This window comes from Equus przewalskii, chromosome 11 (genome assembly GCF_037783145.1).
Source record: "Equus przewalskii isolate Varuska chromosome 11, EquPr2, whole genome shotgun sequence".
Classification (NCBI taxonomy): Eukaryota; Metazoa; Chordata; class Mammalia; order Perissodactyla; family Equidae; genus Equus; species Equus przewalskii.
This window is the reverse complement of record NC_091841.1, coordinates 32744574-32766548: the sequence shown is the minus strand read 5'-3', so window position 1 is coordinate 32766548 and position 21975 is coordinate 32744574. Positions and strand designations below refer to the sequence as shown.

At 60.1% G+C, this 21975-nt stretch overlaps 1 protein-coding gene and 1 long non-coding RNA gene across 3 annotated transcripts in view; one reads left to right on the top strand and one right to left on the bottom strand.

Annotated features, from left to right (window-relative positions):
* The window catches only part of OSBPL5 (oxysterol binding protein like 5), a 77002-nt gene that overhangs the window by 689 nt on the left and 54338 nt on the right, over positions 1 to 21975 (top strand). The window contains exon 1 of one of the 2 annotated variants that reach the window (XM_070564515.1): positions 2895 to 3193. The exons of the other annotated variant lie outside the window; for it this stretch is intronic. The gene's annotated coding sequence lies outside the window, so the exon portion shown is untranslated. Of the gene's footprint in view, positions 1 to 2894; positions 3194 to 21975 lie in introns of those variants that run through there. 2 annotated transcript variants of the gene reach the window in all.
* Positions 15795 to 21034, bottom strand: LOC139074412 (uncharacterized). Its single transcript, XR_011524010.1, has 2 exons — positions 20840 to 21034; positions 15795 to 16370 (listed from the first exon to the last, which is right to left on the bottom strand). It is a non-coding gene; the product is annotated as an uncharacterized lncRNA (long non-coding RNA).

Genomic DNA, 21975 nt, shown 5'->3' with positions numbered 1-21975 from the left:
CCCAGTCACCATGCCCCACCGGGCTGGCGCTGGCCCTGCAGAGGCAGTGGCTGGAGCTGCCAGCAGCCCATCCCCAGAGGCGCCCGCCCTCTCTGAAGCGGGCCCAGGTGTGTGCCAACGTGTCCTGGCTACCCCAGCCCCTCCCAGGGAGGCAGCAGGTGCCCTGGAAGGGCAAGGCTCCCGAGGGTTCCCCTCTGAGCCTGTGGATCCTCCTCTGAGGAGGCTCCAAGCACAGCTCTGGAGCAGAATGCGGGGAGTGGGTCCCTGCTCACTGCCAGAGCTTGGCGACTTTCTTCCCTGCTCTGTGACTCAGTTTCCCCATCTGTAAAGTGGAATCAGTTGATCATGACAGCACCTGCCTCATAGGATTTCTGGGTGGATAAACTGAGTCAATGTGTCTAGAATCCTTGGCCTAGAGCCTGGGACAGTCTGGGCTCTGTCAACTGGGGGGCTCCTGCGATCCCCATGGACCGACCACCCTGAACTAAAGAGTGATTCCAACCATAAAAGTGTATTCATTCTATGGGCCAGCCCGGTGGCATAGTAGTTGGGTTCGTGTGCTCCACTTTGGCAGCCTGGGTTTGTGGGTTCGGATCCCGGGCATGGACCAACACACCGCTCGTCGGGTGATTCTGTGGCAGCGTCCCACATATGAAATAGAGGAAGACTAGCACAGATGTTAGCTCAGGGCCAATTTTCCTCACCAAGAAAAAAAAGTGCATTCATTCTAGAATATTCTAGAACAGGGTATCTCAGCCTTGGCACTGTTGACATTTGGGTCTGGGTCATTCCTGTTGTGGGGAGCCATCCCGCCCTGGCCTCCACCCACTGGAAGCCAGTAGCTGAGTAAGAAGTCAGTGGCTGATCAGGGACAGTGCAAGCCACTTCTTCCCTGAGTCCACTCCGCAGTTGGCACTCTAGAAGTCTGTGTCCTCACTGGGGACTCGTGGCAGCTCAGAGGGCGAAACTACTCTCGTCCATTACAGATGGGGAAACTGAGGCACAGAGTTGCACAAACTTGCCCACCGAGTGTGTCCCCAGAGTCGGCGAGGTCAGCTCCCTGCTCTGCCCATCCATGAGCCTTCTGCACTTGCCTTCCCACGCTGACCAACACGCACACGCCCCTTCCATCTGACAGGTGGGGATGCCGAGGCCCCTTTTGTCACGCTGCCTCTCCAAAACCGGGCAAGAAGCTGGAAGAGGGGCTTTCTGGAGGGCCGGTGTGCAGTTGGACAGGGCACCCGACACCAGTGCAGGTGGCACGTTCCTCATTTCCCACGTGGCTGTCTGGTGGCCCACCCTAGTGAGGGGGTCAAGCCAGATCCAGACCCCATCCTCTTGTCGCCCACCCTCTGTCATACTCTGGGCCCTTCCTGCCCCTCCACTACCCTTGCCAGGTGCACCTTCAACCTCTGCCCTTTCAGTGTCATTTCATGAAATCAAGGTGGCCCCACATGGCCTGCCTCAGCAGAGACTGGAAAAGCTCCCCACTTGGGGCCCTGAGACCTCCGCCCCAGGAGACAGGGCTGTTTTCTTCCTCAGTCCCCTGTGGGTTGGCCCTGGCAACCAGCAATTTGCCAGGCTCCTGGCAGCCTTCATGTGAGGCACGGGAGAGCGGTGCCAGCTGGTCTCCCTCCGCCCACCCTGCACAGACCCCTCCTCAGAACGGCGTCCACCCTGCCGGGCCTCTCAGAGTGGGACCCACCATGGCCACAAGCATCTTGTCTAAGCACTTCTGCATCCAAAGGCCTCGCAAGGTGACTGTGGGGCGGGACTGGGCTAGTCCTGGGGATGAGTTCGGAGCAAGCTGTGGCTGCATGCCCCCTCCTTAACCCGTGGCCCCCTCTGATAAACACGAGGGGCTGGTGCTTCTGTGCCCCAGGGGAGACCACTATCGGCCTAACAGGGTGGGCATGATGCTGAGGCCAGGACGAAGGGATTTGGGAGAGGCCGCCCACCCAGCTGGTTGGGGACAGAGCCAACGTAGGCACTGCTACTCGCTGCTCCCCAAGACAACTTGCTCCAGCTCCAGGGCATGAAGGGGCCTTATGGGTAGCGGCCCCCACAGCCCAGCATGCCACCAGGCTTAGGGGCTGCCCTCGAGGCACTCTAGACCCAGCATAAAGGGAAAGCACCGGAAAGGTACTAATTGGCCAGCGGCTCTGTGGAGGGTGAGGCCCATCCCTTGGGCGGGAACAGACTGAGAGGTTCCGTTTGGAAGAGGCTCCGTGCCCTCACCCTCACATGACCTACCTGGTCTGGGGATGCCTGGAGGTGGGACCGGCTCCAGCTTGCCTGGCCTCTGGGGACAGATGCTAGAGGAAGGGTCTAACGATGGAGGCCCAGGGATGCTCCTGAGGCCCTGGAGCCAGCCAGGAGCTCACGCCACTTTACAGCCTATGGCCAAGGGACCGGGGGACACCCCTCACCTCCTCAGCTCCTGTCTGGGGGTGTTTGGTGGAATCAGAATGTCTTTTCTGTGCAAGAGGTTGTGCAGGTCTGAAAAGTTCCCTGGTGGGCAGATGGGATGAAGGGGACACACAGGAGGGTGGGCTCTGAGGGAAAGTCCTGAGAAAGAGGAGTCAGAAGCGTGGGGTGTGTCGAGGGGTCCTTCCTAGGACACACATGGGACAAGGACAAAAGCCTCGGATTTCTGGGGTTCCTCTTGTGTTCTCGTGGCTTCCGTGACTGAGGGAGAAATGGTGACAGTTTCTTGGGTTCAGAAAGCGAGAGGGGCACCTGGCACTCTGGCTAGGGTGGGCTGGAGGTGCGGGTGCATGTGTGACCGTGGTACTCCCCTGCACCCCTAAATGCGAGACCCCCCTGCCCCCCTCAGGCTGACCCCACTTGACACCACCCATGTGGCCCAGCCTCCTGCCCATTTTCTGAGTGGCGTCCAGGCCGGGGTGGGCGTGAGCCTCAGTGTGTCAGGGAGAGCGGGGCGAGGAAAGGCCGAGCGCCAGGCAGCGAATGGGGTCCCGGGTGCGCCCGCTCCACCGCGGCGGATCCCGCCCGGGTTTTGCGACCGCCGCGCCCTCCTCCCTCCCCCCATCTTCTTCCTCCTCCCGCCTGCCCACTCCCTCCCTCCGCGAACGCGGTTGGATCAGTCTTCTGGCATTTCCTGCAGCCGGGCCGTGCCGCCAGCTGAGCCCCTGCGCGCCCTGCCGGGCCGGCGCCCCGAGCTCGCCGCACGGTAGGGGCGCGGCGGGCGGGGAGGGGTCCCAGAGAGGAGGCGGGGAGGGGGCGGAGAGGGGCCCAGGAGGAACCTGGAGAGGGGGCCGGAGGGGCTGCGGCGGGGCCGAGAGGGCCCGGAGCGTCCAGTGGGCCGCCGGCTGCCGGCTGCCGGCTGCGGGGGTCGGGCGGCGCCCCGTGCCGCAGGCCCCCGGACCTTAGGGACTGGGGCGCAGCCCCGCGGACGCCGACAGTGGCCGGCGCTGGGGAAGCCCGTCCCTGCCCATCGCTCCCGGGAGCCCCGGGGTGGCGCGAGGACGGTTCCAGGCGCGGGCGGGGCCCGGGTGCGGGGAGCGGCGCGCGCGCAGCCGGGCTCCCCACTTGGTGGGGTTTGAAGGAGTGGGGACCCGGAGGGAAGGTGGCTGGGTCCAGCTGCCTGGAACAGCCAGGTCTGTGCTCCCAGCTCAGCCGACCTGGGGGTCTAGAAGGGGCGGAGTGTGCAGTGGGGTGCGTGCTGCGTCTGGATCCGGGTCTGGGATCCGGTGTCTGGCGTCCCAGCTCTGGGCTTGGTTCTGAGGGGGGCTGTCTGGGGCCACAGAGTGAGGGGCTGTCTGGGCTGAGGGAAGGACCCTTGTCTTCACACAGCCCCCACAGCCTGCATCTCTAGGCCACTGATCCCCGAAAGATATGGAGCCCCAGGAATTGATCTGGGGACATGAGTCTACAGGAGGGCCTTGTGCACTCGAGGACTCCTGGGAGTTAGGGGAGGGGTGGGACGTGGGGGGGCTATCAGCAGCCCTTGGGGGCCACCTGCAGCCTGGACTCCCTGGGCACCGCCCCCGTCCCCTCCCCCATCGCTGGGCTGTGTGCTGTCAGAAGCCAGCCTGAGTTAGGATTTTGAGAGGCTCCTGGGGGTGTGGACAGGTCCCTCCTGCCCCCACCCATCCATGGGCTGGGCCAGGCCTGGCCTTGCTGGTTGGATTTCTGCTCTTTTGCCATCCTGGGGTTTTACTAACTTGCTATTCTGTCTACACAATAAATAATTTATGTGTGTCTATCTGTCTGCCTGAGTCCCTTCAAGGTGCCCTTTACAGGCAGACCTCTGTGATCGTCCCCCAGGGGGCAGCTCCCAGGCCAGGGGCAGCCGCAAGGCATCACAGACAGGGGATGTGGGCACAGCCCTCAGATTGGACCCGTCCGCCCTTGGATCTGTGTGCACTGAGTGGATCCAGGTCCCAGACAGCAGAAACCCCGCCCTCAACAGCAGCGGGCTGAGTGATCTGCGGCAGCGTTTTTACCGGGGCGGGGGGCCTAGCCGCTCCTTGAACTTGACGGCTTTGCAGGCAGCAGGCCATTCGTTCAGAGGTGTGTGACGGCTCCCCCCGGGCTTCAAGCTCCAGATCTGCAGATCTTATTGTCCGCCCGCACGTGTGTGGGGCAGGGCCCGGGGCGCCGGAGAGGCGGGCACTGAGCGCGTCTGTGGGCCCTGCCTTGCCAGGCTGTGTTTAGAAAAGATGACAAAGCAGATGAGCCAAGGGAGGGCCCTCCGACCCAAGTCCTGGGCCCTTGTCTTGGGGAGGCTGCTGTGCAGATGTGGAACCCCGGACAGAGCCTCCTGGACGCCAAGTGGAAGGTCCTCTCCTTCCTTGGCCCTGGGGGTCCAGCCACCCCGAGCTGGGCCATGAATCGGTTAAGTCTTGGAAGGTCTGCTCCTGGCTCTTTACGAATGCTGTGCCCACCCCCCCCCCGCCCCCCGCCCCCCCGCCCCCCCGCCATGGTCCTTATGTGCTAAGAACGTCCAGGATCAGTTTAAATCTCTCTTCCTCGAAGCTTCCCGAGCTGTGAGAGTAATCTGACATGCTGCGCTTGGGGGAGAGAAGAGAAAGTCTTTGACAAGCCACTGGTTTGCAGACACTTGGGTGTCTCTGGCAGCTGTGTTTTGGGGACTTGTGCTTTCTGCTCATTCCGTGGTTAAGGCCGTGCGCACCCGTGCGTGTGCACACGGAGCCTACAGGAGGAGAACTCACCAAGGTGATGGAAACTTGCCCCGCCCCATTCGCATTCATTGTTCAAGGGGCAGGTGTTCGTGGCAGCTGAGAAACCATGCAGACCCAGCTCACAGTTATACGAGGGAGCCTGACGCTCTTGAAGCTATGCCGCCAGGACAGAGGGCCGTAGAGAACCAAGCCACAGCAGTGCACAGTGTGTGAAACAAAGATGCCAGTCATTTTGACATGAAGGAAGCCTGAGGTGCAGTTCCCACCATGGGCTCCACGGATCAGGGAGGTGGAACTGCCTGGCTGCTCGCTGGGTGGCAGGGGAGCCCGGGTGGGTACTGTCGTGTGTTGGGGCCAGACGTTGGTTGGTGCAGAAGGACAGTGCTGCCCTGGGAGGTTCTTTTGCCACTCCCAGCCGTCACCAAGGAACACTATTGCTCTCAGTGCCAGGTCTGCCCCATGGCTACGGAACCTGCAGATCAAGGAAACAGGACTTAGACCAGAGGATGAGCTCTCAGGGTCTGCCTCCAGCCTCGGCTGGCTCGTGACCTTCCCTGTGCCTCTGCTCGTGGGGGGATGTGTGAGCAGATGCTGAGACTTCTCCAGGAGGGGAGTGCAGTCAAGCACAGAGAACTTGGACTTTGGGTCCTGGTGTTCTCCCAGCATCACAGGTGCTCCGAGCCAGGACCCCTGGGAACGTGTGCACGTGGGTGTGGAGTTGGCCTGTGCTGGCACCTACGCTGAGGGGAGTGGGCACCAGCTGTGTGGTCAGGACCTGCCCAATTGAAAGCCAAGGCTTGGGATGGGCCTGGGGGGCAGGACACAACATTGACCCCAGCTTAGAGTTCCTTGTCCAGCGAGGTAGTTGGGGAATAAGCCATCCACAGTAAAGGAATGTTGCAGGGCCAAGATGTGGGGCAGCCTGGAAGTGCTTCAGCGACCCCCAAGGAAGGAAACCCTGCAACCAGGATCAGAGACCCGCGGGACGTGGGAGGAGGCAGGGAGGGCTTGATGACCATCAGGAGGGGCCTTGGAACCATCCAGCCATCAGAGAATTGCCAAGGTTATCTAGGTCATCCAGCCAGTGAGACAGTCCCCAGTGCTCAGGACATGCGCCTGGCTGACCAGCTCTAAGGGATCCAGGAGACCCACTGGGCCTTTGTTGCAAATCTCAGAGCCAGTGCTCTGCTTAGCCTCCCACGCTTACCTCACATCCACTCTTCTCTCCAGGCCCGGCCTCCGCTCTCCTCCAGCTGCCACCCGCTCCTGCCTGGAGGACCACACTAGCCATCCAAAACAGGCTCTCCATTCTTGCCTCCTCCAGTCCTTCTCTAGCCAGCAGCCAGCATGATCTTTAAAAATATAAACCACATCATGTAACTCATCCGCTTAGAGGCCGTCAGGATTCACACTGACCTCAGAATAAGCCCAGACTCCTTCCATGCCCCACAAGGTCCTGGGCATCCAGGTCCCTGCCAGCCACTGTCAGCTCACCCCACCTCCTCACTCATGCTCACAGGCCTCCGGCCCCAGGCCCAGCTCTCCTTACCCTGGGGCCTTTGCACTCGATGTACCCTCTGCCCAGGATGCTAATTCAGATCTCAGGTCAGATGTCACTTCTCCAAGAGACCCTCTGCACCTGGCTAAGGTGCCCATTCTAAGTGGCTGTGTTTTGTTTTCTTAGGTGCGTTGATCCGTATGTGAAATTATCTCTCTCCTGTATTTGTTTAATTGAATGATTGAATATGGAGGAAGCAGCTGGACCAGAGTCAGGCCCATGGCGGGCACCGTTCACACAAGTGGTCATCGTTCACTTGTTGCCTGACTGTCTGCTCAGGGCTCTGTTCCCGGGGCTGGACACACAGGAGGTGCTCTGCTCATGTGAAGCCATGGCATTGTCTTCACCCAGGGGAAGTCAGTGGCTTGAGACGGGATGGCCCATCCTGCGTCTCCCATCCCCAATCTCCAGCTTCACCAGCACTGGCAGGCAGGAGACCCGACCACCTCCTCCCCTCCCATCCTAGGATGCGAAGGACCCAGCTTGCCACCCTTCCCAGGGGTCCTGTTGTTCCCGAATTAGAAGGGGAACAGGCAGAGTGGCTTACCTGGGAGGAATGCCTAATATTTTATTTGGCAAACAGAGCGGCCTGAATGGCCTGGGCCCTCTGACCCGGGCTGGGCTGAAGGGCTGAAGGGCTGAAAGGTGAGGCTCCACAACTCTTGATACAGATTTTTACAAGGTTTAATGAGAGCGCAAGGAAGGGATCTGGGGACACCCCATCCCACAGGCCGCTGGCCAGGCTGCTCCTTGTGACCAGTCACTTTCCTTGTCCAAGGCCAGGGGAGTTTGCTTCCCAGGTGGAGGCCAGCTCTGCCGTCTGAGACAGGCAAGTCCCCGGGAGGGCAGAGGGAGGGATGGCCTGTGGGATGGGCCAGGCCCCAGCAGACGCGATTCTGAGCCAGGAGAGGGTGAGGCCTCCCAGTCCTCCGCAGGCCAGCAGGCAGAGGCAGCGCCTTTGTCCCTTCCTTCGCTGGCTCCGTGACTGCCATGAGCCGGTCCTCAGCCGCCTCCACGCGGGGAAGGGCGGTTCTTGCGGAAGGAGGGAGCACGAAGGCCGCCGGAGGCCAGGCGGTGGCGTGTAGTGCCCGCCTATTGAGGTGAATACGGCAGAGAGTCTATTAAAGGGCTCGCGGCTGCGCGGCTGGTCTCTGGGCTGCGCTGGCGGTGGCGGGCTGTGGATGCCCGCCTATTGGAGTGAATGCGGCGGAGAGTCACTTAAAGGGCCGGTCAAGCGGAAGGTCTCCAACCGCACTGAGGATACAGGGCGGCTCCTGGTGGATTTTGTCCCGCCTCCCCCCTCGTGGGAAAGCCCCTTCCCCAGGAGGGAGGGGACCCGAGGGGTGACCAGTGGGCGCACCGAGAAGCCGGACAGGAAGGCCCTGTCCTGCCTTATAGGGTGAACCTTCTCCCCTCCCCCCGCACTCCCGGGTCTGGAGTCACCCAGATCCAGCAGATTCGCCAAGGAGGGCGGGGCAGGGGCGCTCCTACCAGAGGTCCGCAGACGCTGAGGACGTGCTCCGTTACCAGGGGAACCGTGGTAACATTCCGCTGTCAGAGAGCCCAGGGAGGAGGCCCTTTGTTGTGGTTTATTGACCTGTCTGTGGAGTGTGTGTTTTTACGGCTTTGCTGCTTCCAGGGAAGTGAGGGAGCCAGCGTTCAGCGCTCATGGGACTGAGCGTGGGGGAGGGTTTCATGGACATGGGGTGGGGGAGGCCTTCAGGGTGCTCTGCGATCTGGGAGCCGCTTGCCAGCCCTGTCCTGCGGTGGGCTCCTCGCCCCAACCCTAGGAGACAGAGTGGGCGGGCCCTCACACCTCCCGGTTGGAACCTGAAGGCCAGAGTGGCCCTCTGGGGTGGGGGACACTGAGAACCACGGCCAGGGATGGTGTGGACAGAGCCCTCGCCCACTGAGTCCTGTTCTGCCGTCTCTGCAGGGGCCCTTGAACGAGGCCCACTCAGGGCTCTGGGTTAGCAGCATCCAGCTGTCCCCTAGAGGGACAGGACGGCCTCTCTTGCATAACCCTGATCCTGGCGAGCCCCCCTTTGCTGGCCAGGCCTGGGCTGAGCTGGGCAGAGAGGTGGCTGACCCGCCCCCCCAGGCCCTGAGGCAGACCCAGGGCTGTGGGACAGTGGGGAGGGAGGCTGGGGCAGACCCGGGGCTGTGGGACAGTTGGGAGGCTGGTCCGGGCTCTGAGAGACTGATGGATTCAGGGAGCACGGTGGGTTCAGAGGCCTGGCCCAGGAAGATGCTCAGGAATTCTTGACCCCGGGCAGGGGCACCAGCAGTTTCTCTGCCTCCTAAACCTCCGTTTCCCTGTCTGTGAATCTGGGCCCACAGCAGTCCCTGAGAAGTCACGAGATGGTCCCATCCATGCATGTTGGGCGAGCCTCAGCTGCATGTTGGTGACTCTGGCATAGCTCCTGTGGGTGGGGAACCGGACCCCCAAGGTGGGGCGCACAGTAGGGCTTTGGGGGTGCTGGGGGGGAGAAGAGCTGGGACTAAACGGCAAGTGTAGTGAGAAGCCCCCCCACACCCCGACCTGGCCTGAGAGCTGCGATGCCAGCCCCACTGACTGTAGAAGGTGCCCTGTCTGCTGAGTGAAAACTGAGCCCCAGCAAGCCTCGGCCTTGGGTTCCCTTCTCGCTCGTGCAGGCTCTCACCTGAGCCCTCCTGCTGCCCCTCCCCTGTGAGAGTGGTCAGCCCCCGGGGCTCACGTCTGCCCATCTCCCACTGGAGAAGGGAGGAAGCTGGGCCCCAAGAATGGCCGGATGTCGCCTCATGGCATCCTCGACCCCCTTCTCCTGGAGCAGAGGGAGAGAGCATCCCACCGTGAGGGGAACCCTCATCACTCCTGCCCCCCACAGGCAGAGAGGTGCTCGGTTTTCGCTCGGGGCTCCTGCGAGAGGGCAGAGGTGGCCCCTGCTCTGAGGCTTCCATCTGCCTCTGGACCCAGCAGCCCGCCCTGAAGGGCAGGTCCCCGAAGGGCAGAGTGGGGCTGCTGGGAAGAGACCTGGTGCGTGGTCCCACGAGGCTGGGAGAGTAGGGGTGTGCATGAAGATGACACTTTGACCCAGAAACGTAAGAATTCATCCCCAGTGTGTACTCCTAAGAGCGAGGCCCCTCGGGAACAGGGCCTGGCTGCTGGTCCATCCAGGTGGCCACTGTGTGGACCAGCCTTGCTGGTCCGGCAGGCTGGCTCATGGAGGCTCTTTTGGAGAGGGGGACAGAAGTGTCCCCTCTAGGGTCAGTCTCTGACATGAACCGCTAAGAGCATGTGCTTCGGCTCTGAGACCTGCCGCCGCTGGGCCGCCCGCCCTCAGCCCTGCCCTGCATGCGGCCTTGCAGCCTCTTTCCAGTGCAGCCCCACCCCAGCATTGGGGTCCCGCCATCAGCAGCACAGCCAGTGCCCGTCCTGCAGGAGCACCTTCCAGCTGGCGCCAGTGGGCAGGCTGGGCTGGTTTTTCCTTCATCAGCTCAGGGGGAAGTGAGGGAGTCAGTCCTGGGGTAGGCCCTGCCTTCTGCTCTGCTCTCCCCGACTGCGGGGCGCTCACTCTGATGTTACTCTGCCTTAGTGTATGCTGTTCCCTGCCTGGGAAGCCCTTCCTCGGACTCTGTTTGGTGCGCTGACTCAGCCCCGACGGCAGCCGTACTCACTGGGCCTGCATGGAGCACCCGAGGTCTGGGGAGCTCAGCTCCAGGCAGCAGTCTCTTCAGGGTGACCTTGCTGGCTCCCCCACCCCTCTCCATCTTTTCCCTTCTTCTTTCCGGTCACCGGCTCCTCCTCCCCCATCGATGAGAACTTGTCGCTTGTTTATCCTCCAGCGTCAGTGAGCAGCTGCTTCTCTCTGTTTGGTTTGGGTGTTTTGTTTTACACAGAGGCAGGTGGATCTCTCCCACGTGAAGCTGGATGCCCTGGTCTGTAAACAGTCCCCTGTGAAAGGTGCTCCCGGCTTCCTCGGGGTGGGGGTGGGTGGGTCCGGGAGTGACCCGTCTGACCACAGGGACTCCAAGCCGCGTGGTGGTTAGAACGCGGGCACAGCGGTGGGACTCCCCCGACTCTGACACTTCACCAGCCACAGGGCCCTGGGCAAGTCCCTTATGCTCCCGTTCTTGGTTCTGCCATCTGGCATCGCGGTGCCAGCCTCCCAGGCGGGAGGATGTGTGTGGAGCGCAGAGCCGGCCCCCAGGGAGTGCTGGATCAGCGGGCCTCGGGCTGGGTTAGGCTCTGCCAAGCCACTCAGCTCTTCGAGCAGGGAGGGACTCTCGCCTGATGGTTAATTAAAACTTTGATTAATGATTGTGGAAGATTAAACAGGGGAACCAGCCAGAAGAACAGAACCGATCCCCACTTTATCAGGTGGTGACACCTGGCCCTCTCTGCTTCCCATTTAAGAGCTGAAAGTCCCAGCGCACGAGCCCCTGCCTGCCGTCCCGAGCCTCCATTCGCCCTGCTTCCCAGAGGGTTTCCACGCCGCTGATGCTCTCAGGCGTGTTTTTATGCTTTTACCATATATGGATGAATCCACAAACAAATGCAGCTCCTTTGGCTTCTTGACAAATGTTACATGACTAATGTTCCCGTTGTGTCCTTTCTTATTTCTCATCATTTTGGAGTTACAGAGAAGTTGCAGAAACACTTGCACGTGACCTTTTGCAACCTCTGTGTGCTGTGTGGTCACAAGTGAGTATTCCTGGTCCATTTTCCTTGCTTTGTATAAGTGTGTCAGAATTTGTTTCCATTCTCCTGTGGAGGGACATTCGGGTTGTTTCCATCTTATCCTTGGAGCGCGTTGTGTGTCTGGTCTCCTGGGGCACGTGGATGGGAGCTCCTCTGGGGTTTCAGCCTGGAGTGGGATCTTGGGGTCCGAGGGCACAGACCTCAGCAGCCCAGCTGGATGTCGGCCTGTCCCCTCGAATAGATGGGGAAGAAGCACCACAGCAAGCACGGAGCTTAAGTCACAGAGCTTCCTGCACTGGGAGATCTTCCCAGGCCCCGGGCCCAGGGTGGGTGGGCAAGGACTGCGTCTCCTGGTGGGGCGAGGGTCCTGGGCTCACCGTGTTGTCTGGGGTCAAGATGAACTTTCTTAGCAAGTGCGTTGACTTTCCTGGCCTTGGAGGCCCACCTGCCGATCTGTCCTCTGGAAAGATCACAGGTTCCAGCATCCTGCTGGAGGGTGAGGTCCTCCAGGCTGCAGGCTGCGCAGCTGCTCCCACGGGGCGTGCCATGCAGAGAGGTTTTCCAGGGTCCCCCGGGTTTCCCAGTGACCAGCACATTTTGTTAATTAAAAACAAAATAATCTGTAACATGGTGACTCTAGTTGATGACACTGTATTGCGTCACTGAAATACGCTGAGAGAGTAGAACTTAAATGTTCTCACCAAAAAAAGAGATAAGTATGTGAGGCGATGGATGTGTTAATTAACTAGATGGGAGGGGTCCTTTCACAATGTGTAATAGTATAGCAAGCCGTCATGATGCACACCTTAAATGTCTTATGGTTTTATTTGTCAATTATGCCTCAATAAAGCTGAGAAACAAATAGGTTTCTCCTGGGATGACCAGGGTCCGGGGAGGGTGGGCTCCGGGGGGCGGGGGGTGGGTCTGCAGGTTCTGCTGGGAGCTGGTTACAGCACCAGGTTGAAAACACACACACCCACCCTGCCAGAGATGGGACACAGAGGGGCGTCTGGCGGCCAGTCCCAGAGTGGTGTTTCCACGTGGTCGTGACGTGGGTCACGTGGCTGCTGCGTGGCTTGTGTGGTCTCCTGGGGCACGAGGGCCACGTGCCATTATGATGCTGGTGGCCAGCTCTGCTGGGTGCTCGACGCCACCCCAGAAGTGTCCAGTCACCAGCTCTGGCTGGGAAATGGCCCAGGCAGGATTCGGGCTCCTGTGCCAGGCATCCGTCCTGGGAGAGAAGCCTTGTTTCCCCCAGTCATCTGGGTGTGGCCAGGAAGGTGTCCCCTTCTCCCAAGGGTCCTTGGTGCTGACCTGTCCACCTTGGGGAGGCCTGGTTGTGTGAGTGTGTCAGTCAGCTCAGGCAGCTGTCACAAGTATCATGACGGGCAGCTTGAACAACACTGACTTTCTTCCAGTCCTGGAGGGTGGACAGCCGAGATCCAGGTGTGGGCAGGGCTGGTTCCTCCTTGGCATGTAGACACCGTCTCCTCCCTGTGTCCTCACATGGTCGTCCCTCTATGCGTGTCTGTGTCCTGATTGCCTCTTTTATAAGGACCCCGGTCACACTGGATTAGGGCCCACCCTAGTGACCTCATTTTAACTTAATCACCTCTTTAAAGGCCACATCTCCAAATACAGTCACATTCTGAGGTGCTGGAGTTAGGACTTCAGTATATGAATTTGGGGGACACAGTTCGGCCCATCACAGTGGGCAACAAGCGGCCAGACTGACCACGGGCCCCAGCACGGCGAGCAGGCTCATCGGTGGAGTCCCGGACCGTGGTTCTGTTTTTATTTCCCATGAGGACCAAAAGCTTGCAGGGGGTAAGATTTTAATGTGCTCAGAGCCTTTGGTACCCATGAATGTGTGAAAACGTTTTTGGATTCCAGTCCCTGAATCTTGACGGTTTTATATCCGCCTGGGCGCCCTGGCTCAGCCAGCATTTCCACCGCCAGGGCCCAGGATGGTGCCCTACAGGCCCCTGCCCTCTGCCGTTCACATGCACAGAACCACCGGCTCGCTCCCTCGGTCTGAGCTCCCCCTGTGGCCGGAAGTCCAGTCAGGCATCTGTCCAGCACTTGTAGGGCCAGCAAGCCTTTGGCCGTCATGTCCTGCTGCTCACTGGCCACCTGCCCACAGGGCCATCCCCTCTCGGCCCCAGCATCCCAGGCCCGGATCTGCTTCCCCGTCACTCTTGCCTCTACTCCAGTCCAGCAAACACCCCCTCCACAGTGGCCCCTGGAAACCAAAGGTGACCTTTCCCTCAGGCTGGGTGAAGAAAGGGGACACCACACCAGTGGGCGTTGGTTCTGATGCTCACAGACCTTCTGTGCCAACAACTGTGCACGGAGTCCTCAGAGCCTGCCAGGTCTGCCCTCCTGCCCTGCGCTCTAGAATGCAAGCTGGGGGGTCTTCCCCAGGGGTCCCCCCAGACCTGAGGGGTGCCCTCTGTGTGCCATCCTTGCCAGGTGGTGTGGGGCTCGTGGAGCCCTCCACCCCGTACTCAGGAGGTGGGGAGGACTCAGCTGTGCAGAGCAGCTGCTGTTGAGGAGGGGAAGTGATGCCAGGAGTCCCAGACAGGCGCACTGTATGTGGCTTTCATATCTGGAGCCCTGCTGAGAACTCCAAATGCTGCAAAAAAGGGAAAAAAGACCTTTTCCACACAGCTAAACTGGGCCTCTGTCCATCACTCTCGGTGCAGCCAAGTGGGTCCCTTGGGAGCTTCCCCCACTGGGGGCCACCAGCCCTGCTGGGGCGGCCCCCACCAGCTCCTGCTCCCGCCGTCTGCAAGCTGCAGCCCGGGCTGTCATTCGGTTTTCACACTGCGGTTTAACGAATAACGGGAGGAGGACACAGCAAATGAGTGTCCTCTGCCCTGTTCATTATTTTTAAACTGTGTCTGCTTTCAGTTTATTTTTAAATCTCAAGAGCACAAGGAACATGCTGTTTGTGTCCGCGAGCCTGTTCCCCTCGATGTGGCCTTTCATCACTTCCTGGGCTGGCCCCAGTTGGCCTCCCGGGGCAGGAATAACCCTGGGGGACACATGGCCCTCCAGGACCCACTCCTTTAGACCACAGGGGGCTTTCTCTGCTGGGGGCAGCTCACCCTCCCCTTTAAGGACAGTCCTGTGTTCAGTGGAAATCTTTCCAAGATGCATCGCACACACAATGCCTTGCAACCTTAAAGTATAAATGAGAAAGAATTTAATCCTTTTCCTGGTGACTTGGGTCATTGCAACAATTAATTGTAATAATGATTACCCTTTTATTGAAGGCTTTTTAAATGACTTGTCTCCTTTAGTCCTTAAAACAGCCCTGAGCAGTAGGCCCCAGTATCATCCCCGTCTTACAGATGGGAACACTAAGGCTCAGAGAGGGGAAGAAACCTGCCCAGAGTCACCCACCAGCATGTGACAGGGCCGGGGCTGGAACAGCTCGCCAGTGGGCTCCCACCTGATGCTGCTGCTGTGACACCCTGATGCCCTGGAGCGCCACTGCCTTCCCCCCACAGGGCTGTTTGTTGATGTACTAAATGGCCCCAGACTCCTTTTCTTAAACTTCTTGGTGGAGGGGTTGTCAGTTACTTCCTTTTAAAAAAAAAAATAATTTCTGCTTCTAGTCCACTCTTACCTGGAAAATCATATGATAAGGTTGTTAGAAATGTGTGCAAACCAAGAGCGAGTGGGTGCAGAAGGAGGACCTGAGATCCGTCTGTGGGTCATGAGTGAGAGCGCTGATGGACTTGTGTTATGATGCTGGATTTAACTGCTAGAGGCTTTCTTCTTTCTGTGTTCTTGGCTGAGTTCTGCCTTCTCGTTCAAAGTCCAGTAGGGACCTTCATCTAGCAATAGCCAGTGGGTACCAAGCCCCCCCTGGAATCCAGACCTCCAGGGTACCATACAGGCATCTGCTCTGTTCCAGCTCAGGACAAGCCGCCAGGTGCCTGGCAGTGACATTTCAGGTGTGGAACCTAGTCTTAGGAATGGTCTGGGTCTTGTCTGCCCAGCCAGCCGGCAGGCAGCTAGTCCAGAGGCCCCTCACGGGTCAGATGGTGGCGCTTCGGATAGATTGTAAGAAAAAGGAAGCGAAGGAGGGGGGAGCTGCAGGTGGACAGACCCAGGGGGGCAGGCAGGACGCCTGCTTCAAGTGGGCAGGACTCCAGCCTGGCCCCCAGGGATGCACCTGGATGGTGAAACCGTGCAGGAGAAGGAAGTGAGGATTGGGCAGGGCAGTTTGCTGGGAGGGTGGGGCGGGGCGGGGGGGTGGGGCAAACCGTGACTGGGACCTGCGTCCGAGGGCTCGGGGCAGCTGGACGGCTGGGGTTTGGACCTGGGTGGTGGTTATAGTGTTTGTTTAGAAAAGCTCATTATGCAGATGTCCGGGTAGTTTTCTAAATTTCCATTTTATTTTCTATAAAAGTTTTTAAAAGAAGCCACTCTGGGCAGAACCCCGAGAAGGCATCAGCCTTGGCCACCAACGGACAGCCTTGGTGGCCACCGAGGCCTGGTCCCTGCCCTCAGTTGAAGGAAGCATGGGGCCCTCCCAGCCAAGACAGGGCCCACATTCTGAGTGGCTTCTGGCTTTTTCGGAATAGCTGCCAGCGCCCGCGGACCCGCTCTGTGGTGTGCTCTGTCCAGCACCGCCTGTCCCGTTATTTTAAAGCATGGTTCTTGACATCCACTCAGTTATTTTTACATAAGTTAATTTGTTTCTAAAAGAAACTTTAAAGGTCACTGTGGTTAAAAAGTCATCCTCACTTGTAATAAAGAGCAGCTAACTCGAAAGATGCAGGAACAGAAAACACTGGCTACAGTGTAGCTGCTGGACGCTCTGCCTTGCCAGCTGGTTGTCTCAGCGGTAGCTTTGCGGCCCGGGCGCCCTGCCTCCGCTACCTAGAGAATGGTCGTGATGGAGCCGCGAGAAAGACCCAGTCTCTTCTCCCTTGACGTAATCAGGAGGCTGGAAAGAGAATTTAAGAGAGAGGAATTTTCTCATTGAGACCAATGATGAGTAATGCTGCCCCGTGTCACCCGGTGTCACCCACGTTTCGGGAAGCACAGGTGATATACTCCCTTGGAGTCTGGCTCTAGGGGTAGAGGGGGCTTGCGGGGCCCATTCCAGGGGCTTTGAGAGCCGGCCCATCTCTAGGAGCAGGCGGAGTGGGACAGAGAGCCTGCGCTTGAAGACTGCGAGGTGCCCCCAGTGATGGGGCCGCCCGGGTGCCCAGCAGTGTTGCTGTGTTGTCTGGAGACCCCACCCCAGGGGACAGGCGGTGTCTGCAGAGTTGTGGGCCGTTGTCTGAGGAGCAGCCAGAGTTCTCTGTTGGGTTCATGCTGGGACGGTGAGCTCAGCTGCATGGGGCCGGGAGGGGCGCGTGGGGCTTCACCCTCGGCCCCCTGGCTTCTTGTAGGGGGACAGGGCCAGGGGCTAGTTTGGATGTGCTCCAGACGGGGAACAGGGAAGATGGTCGTAGTTGAGCAAAGCAGCCGGGTCAGCTTTGGTCTGCCCCGTTCTCCCGCCGGCTGTGCAGAGCGCTCACTTTCCTCCTGTCTCAGTCATGCCCAGTGGCAGAGAGTCCTTCAGCCTCGTCCTTGGGGTGAAGGAAGGGAGCACCCACTTCCCTCTGGTTCAGGCCATTCTGGCTTCCAGCTCTGAACCCTGAGTGTTTGTGTCCTGGGGCGGCCGTAACAAAGGACTGCACACAGGGCCGCTTCAAACAACAGAAACTTATTCCCTCCCAGTTCTGGATGCCAGAAGTCCAAAATCGACGGGTTGCAGGGCCGTGCTCCCTCTGGAAGCTCCAGGGGTGAGTCCTTCCTGTCTCCTCCAGCTTCTGGGGCTCCAGGTGTTCCTGGGCTTGTGGCCGCATCACTCCAGTCTCTGCCTCGGTCATCACATGGCCTGCTCTCTGAGTCTCTTTCTTTTCCCATAAGGACAGTCATGGGATCAGGGCCCACCCTCCTCCACCGTGACCTCCTCTTCACCTGACCCAGCATCCACAGCACCTTCTTTCCAAATAGGTTCGCAGTCACAGGCCCTGGGAGTTAGGACTTGGATATATCTTTGGCGGCCACCATTCAACCCCCTGGACCCAGGGGGGAGTCACCCCGGTGGGCGTTGGCTGGAAGCTTGCTGTGGCTCCTGGAGAGGAGATGGTTAAGGGCCGGGCTCTGGCTGACTGGCCTGGTGGAAAGGAGAGGGAGTGGCATTCTGGGAAGATGAGGGTGACATCACAGACCCACTTTGTCTTCCCAGCAACACTGGGCTTGAGGCAGGTAGGGGGGCTGCCTCATTTTATAGATGAGATTGTTTAGGTCTCCAGAGAAGCAAGGAGCCACCTGCGTGCCCAGGCAGTCGGGGCCCAGCTGGGAATGGACCCCGGGTGTGACCGCTGGGGAGACTCCTCCCACAGGCAGGCATGCGTCCTGACTCCCCCCAGACTGGCATTGCTGCAGGGAGCTTTCGTGGCACAAACACCCGCTGGGCACAGGCCCCTGGCCCCGGAGCCCAGGGGGCGGGAGACCATGGTCCTCGGCCTCCTGGCTGCTGACCTGCCCCTGGGACATGAGCCCCTCACGGCCCATGGCTCCCTGAGTCCTGCCAAAGCGACCAGCCAGGCCTGGGCTCATTGGACGTGACCCACCGGGTTGTCCGCCCTCGTGCCTCCTGGCAAGGCTCTCAGTGCCCCCAGGCCCTGAGGAGAGAAGCTGGGGACCACAGCTGTGATTGCATCACATGTGTTTACCTGGGAACCAAAAATCATTCTTTAGAGAGCCATCTAAAAGATAAAAAAGAAAAAAGGGCCTCTCCTTGCCCGAGGCCTCAGGCCTCGGGCTCCTACTCACTGCCTCTCTGCGTTGGGCCGGGCACACCCCTCCCCAGTCCTGCCGCCCCCGGCTTCCCGGACCCCGGGCGCTGACAGTGCCCTCTCAGGAGGCCAGGGTGACACTAACGGGAGAACGGCTGCTGATTGGGTTCAGATCTGCTGCGTGTATGTGTCCATGTGTGTCTGTGTGCATGTGTACACGTGTGTGTGTACATGCGTGTCTTCGTGGCGTGGGTCTGGGGAAGGGTGGTGAGGGCTCAGTGTGGAAAAGCGAGTGCAGGACCTCACACAGGCGTGTGCCAGCCCTCAGCACTCAGAGCAAGCACACTCTGCAGTGCCCAGTGGCCAGTGTGCCCCAAGCTGCCTGGCGCCTGGCCAGGACAGTGACCGCCATTGACACATCAGTGAGAGGTGGGTGGCTTTGACGATCAAAGAGGCAGAAAGGGAGGAGAGGCTGCCCTTGCCTTGCGAGGACACTGCTGTTCACCAAGCAGGGGCTGAGGGGCTCAGGCACCTGGCTCCTCGTCTTGTTCACTGGGCTGCCTCCCAGGAGGTTGCAGAGCCTGGGTGAGGCCGCGGTGCGCACCTGGCAGAAGTGGGTCCAGGTGCCTCCCGCCGTTGGACCTTGAGCCATCCCCATGGTCTGCAAGGGCACCAAGGTTGGGGACTGGCCGTGCTGCAGCCTGACGGGTGGGGAGAACCGAGGAGCAGCGTTCTGGGGTGATGGTGGTGGTGATGGTGGTGGGGGAGGATGATGAGGGGCAGCCACAGTTGCAGGGCCTGCTGGAAGCCTCACCTGGCCAAGCTCACCATCGCAGCCCCTCTCCAGCCCGCCCAGTAGGGTGGGACGCTTGGAAGAGGTGGTCTCCGAGGGGGTGGGCACCCAGCCTTGCCTGGCAGCCGAGGGCAGCACTGGGGGCCCTGGCTCCTGCCCTCTGCCACCTGCCTGGCCTCGGGGTCTCTGGGGGGCTGTTGTTGACCTGCAGGGGTGCTGCTGTGATCACATACGCCCTGGAAAGCCAGGGAGCTGTGTCACAGAGCCAGAGCTCCTGACCTACTGCTCACCGGCAGGTGCCTCTGCGGTGGGCCGGGCAGGAGCCGGGCTGGGCAGATCACCAGAGGCTGGGCCCCTTGGCAATGGCCCCACGGCCCCTCTTCCTGCTTATTTTCCCAGCTGACCTGGTATCTTTGACCTTCCCCTGCTTGTGAAGGGCACCCTGGCCTCTCCTGTCGGAAGCCTCTGATCGAGCCTGCACCTTCCCCCGCTCACAGGCGCCTCCTTTGTTCTCCATCTTCTAGACTCTGAGCCCTGTTTGGGGAGATGGACCTCTGATGTGAAACTTCTCCCGTTGCTTTAAGGCTTTTATGAACGCTCCCTTTACCTCCAGGAGAAAGCTGTAAGCCTCTCCTTTTTCACTCTGTATCATGGAAAATGTCAAATATACAAGAGAGGACGGTGGACTGTTTGCGGCCCCTTGATGACCTGCTGTCATCAAAGCCAGCCCCCCACGTGGCTGCGTCTCATCTGCCCGAACAGTGGCTTAAAATAGACCCCTGTGCTCGTCTCCGGGTCCCCACCCCTGACCTTTCCTCCTTTTGTCACTGGCCCTCATACCTGCCTGCAGGGAGCCATCCGGAGGGGCACCACCAGTAGAGCATGTGTCACAGGAGGGGCGGGGGCTCCCCAGGGTTCCTCCAGGTCTGTGCAGGGTCCCTAGGACAGGGTCCCGTGACTGTTCTCACACAGGGACCCTCATGCCAGCGTTGGAGGGCAGAAGGCCATGGGGAAGCTCCTGGAAGGTCACATGGACACCCTTCATGACCTTGACCTCCCAGTGAGGTCAATCCCACCCTCCCGAAAGATGCCCAGGAGACACTCCAGGCGCTGTATTACCCCTGCCTGGCAGAGACCAGGGTGGGCCTCTGGGGCGTGGGTCCCCAGCCTCTGCCTCCACCAGCGCCCCCCGGTATCCCCACTGTCTGTTCTGGGCCCCTCGGGGCTGCCCGAGGAGCGGCTCTAAAGGTGAAAAAGAGGTCACTTATGCAGTCAGCCCAGTCTGGTCCCTGAGCTCCTCATGTATACACATCCCAGTTGGTGGGACTCCCGGGAAGCATTCATTGGCGCCTACTGCTTGCTGACTGCTGGCTGGGCATGGGGGCCCAGGCAGGCCGGACCCCAGGCCTCTCTGCACTCCTCCAGCACCCTCAGGCCACCTGCCTCTTGCAAGATGGTCTTCTCCCAAGTCGCCAGGCCCCCCAAAAGCTCCCTTCATCCCCCTGGGAGCAGAACATCTCTCACGTCTTACTCATTTTCAGCCTGCCCATGGCTGTGCTGGGTGCCTTTTCCGACAGTGATAGCGACACACTGGCTGTGGAGACCCAGACGAGACCGAGAAGGCCCTCGTCACACATGCTCACCTACGCACACGCAGATGCTGCTATTTTCCCCAGCGAGGCCCTGTGAGCGTGCCGTGTTGCAGCCTGCTCTTGTAGCCTGCTCTGAGCTCCCTTCTGTTATAAACAGAGATCTCTGTCACCCTCTGCATGGCCACGACTAGCGTTCCCCCCCGCCCTGCAGCTCCCGTATTTACCTCCCTCCTACCTGTCGATGGGTGTCTTCATTCCTATAAATAGCTCCGTGTGGTGCATCCTCCCCCACATCTCTGCACAGATGTCGATTGCACAGGATTTTATTCCCCAATAGTAAATTCCCGGGAGTCGGATCATTGGCTTAAAGGGCGCATGCAGTCGACGTTTTGACTCATTCGCAAGCTGCCTTCCCTTCCCCCCTCCCTCTGTCCGCGGGGCCTGCTTCTCAGCCGTGCCAGCGCAGGGCTCTGTGCCAACGGGATGTCCACCGGGCTGACCCACAGGGTACAAGAGGGGAGCCCAAAAGCAGAGAGCTCCCCACCAAACCACAGGCCGTCGTTCTGTCTGTCACCCTGGGCCAGCTGAGGTCTGGTCGGCCCTGCCCAGGCAGCTTAGCCCACTCCCGTCACCTGGGAGCCCCGCTGGGTGCCGTGACCTCCTCCAGCTACAACATAAAGTGCGTGCCTGATGGACCACCAACCGTTCCAGAAGGTGGACAGGCCTGGGTTCCAGTTCAGACTTGGTCGGCCTCGTGCCCACTCTGTGCCGCAGCCTTGGTCTCCTCATCTGTAAAATGCACACTTTGCTCTAAATGATGCTCAGTTTTTGCTGGTTCGGGGTCTGAGGGCTCAAGTCTGTGATATCCCCTCCGTAAGTCGGCGCCCGATCACAGACCCCTGTCCCTGTCCCTCTCGGACGTGGCCCTTCCCAGCCTCGGGGTCCTGAGCCAGCGCCAGGCTGGAGTGAGATCGGACCCTCCCAGCCCCGCAGAAGCCGAGGCTGGGCCTGGCATGCAGGGGGTGGTGCTGGCCCGCCGGGAGGTTCCATGTAGGGGTGATGCCAAGCTGAGCACTGGGACGACTGCTGCCAGGTCTGGTGGGGTGGGGGCCGCCTGTTAGGACCCAACCTCAAGGTGGGTGTCATAAAGCCAGTCCTGACCCAGGGGGACACGTTGGACCCAGGTCCAGCCCCCAGGAGCTCACTGCCCTCCCGTCGCTCTCAGTCTCATTTTTAGCTGTCACCTGCTGTCACCTGCTGCTCCCGAGGGGCCAGTGGTGCTTCCTGCCTCGGGACTTGTCATTTCATGGTGCAACCAGAGTGTCAGGGAACAGACTCAAAACCGATGGTTCCTGTTGACGGTGTGCTTCA